This window comes from Mus pahari, chromosome 11 (assembly GCF_900095145.1).
Source record: "Mus pahari chromosome 11, PAHARI_EIJ_v1.1, whole genome shotgun sequence".
Taxonomy (NCBI): domain Eukaryota; kingdom Metazoa; phylum Chordata; class Mammalia; order Rodentia; family Muridae; genus Mus; species Mus pahari.
In genome coordinates, this window is record NC_034600.1 from 75861132 (window position 1) to 75862446 (window position 1315).

Consider the following 1315-nt stretch of genomic DNA (forward strand, 5'->3'; position numbering starts at 1 on the left):
TAAGCTCAAAGTCAACATCTCTCCGCTCCATATCCGCCACTGTGAGGACGGCATTCACAGCAATCTCAGCCATCTGCCGGTGACAGCTGTTAATCCTGATGAAAACACACAACTTTTACACCCCTCCTATGACTGCAGCATCCTAGCCACACCACGCTCCTCACAAGCACTTCTCAGAGGACCAGGGCTCAATAATGGTCTAGGCAAAGCAGTAAATCTGAGCCATGCAAACCCTCTCTGATTTGAACTTGCAATTCTTGAAACCCGATGTATATCGATTTTCCCTTAAAAGAATGCATGAACCCTTTAGTGGTAGCAGGCTCTTCAGTTACACGGAGTGAGCAGTCCTCAGGTGCGCCACAGCTCAGACTCACTGCATTTCCTTTGTGTTGAGAGCATTCCTGTTTTTCTTCTAAAACTACCAGGTAACATATTAAACACTCAACAGCTCACATATTTAAGCACCACTCACACTATTAAACGATTTAACAAGGGGTCATAAAGCTGGCAAGTTGGCATAGTAGGTACAAGTGCTAGCTGCGAAACCCAGTGACGTGAATTTGATTCCAAATCCACTTGGTGCGAAAGAGCAGACTTTCACAAGTTGTATATACAAGTACAGAGTAAATGTAAGCAGAGTAACAAGGGAGAACTGAAATGGCAAAAAGGAAATAACGACAACATCCCGATTTCGCTTATACGTGAATGTGGTATCAAGCAGGAGGGGGACAAACAGGAGTAGCATGCAAGCAAACATGTATGAAACGCCACAGGAACAGTAAAACCCTACATAGCAGGGTTAAAAGTAGCACACGGGTAACTGCTTCCCCGGGTCTCTAATACAGCAGCAGCCTGCAAGGCTTTGCTACTCTAGAGAGAGGAGCAGTGTTTGATCTTCAGGGGTAAAAGTAGCTATTAGGAAATGTTGACAACATTAAGATCATTCTTCTAATTATATTAGGTCTTTAGATCAGTACACTTGCATACTGAGTAAAAAAGATTCTCCAAAATGACCTCCTAGTGCTGAGGCAATGGGAAGAGCGGGTTAGGAAAGTCTTAGTCAGGTGATACAATAACCTAAATGGCAAATGTAGCCTCCCAATTAGAACACAGAGAAACAAGCAGAACAGAAACTTGAGCAAACAACACTGCTGCATTTTAGGACAGGTCCTCCGAAGGGAAGGCTTACAGGCCACAGTACACTACTGATAGGACACGCACACTTTGGAGCCCAGCGTGGTTTTTGCAGTCTGAATCAGAGGTTCCGGGTTGTTTATGTCGACAAGCACTTTATCGCTGATCTTGTCCAGGTGCT

General features: G+C 44.5%; 1 protein-coding gene across 1 annotated transcript in view; it reads right to left on the reverse strand.

Annotated features, from left to right (window-relative positions):
• Cct5 (chaperonin containing TCP1 subunit 5) overlaps positions 1-1315 on the reverse strand; it is a 9088-nt gene that overhangs the window by 1739 nt on the left and 6034 nt on the right. The gene's annotated exons all lie outside the window — the stretch shown is intronic.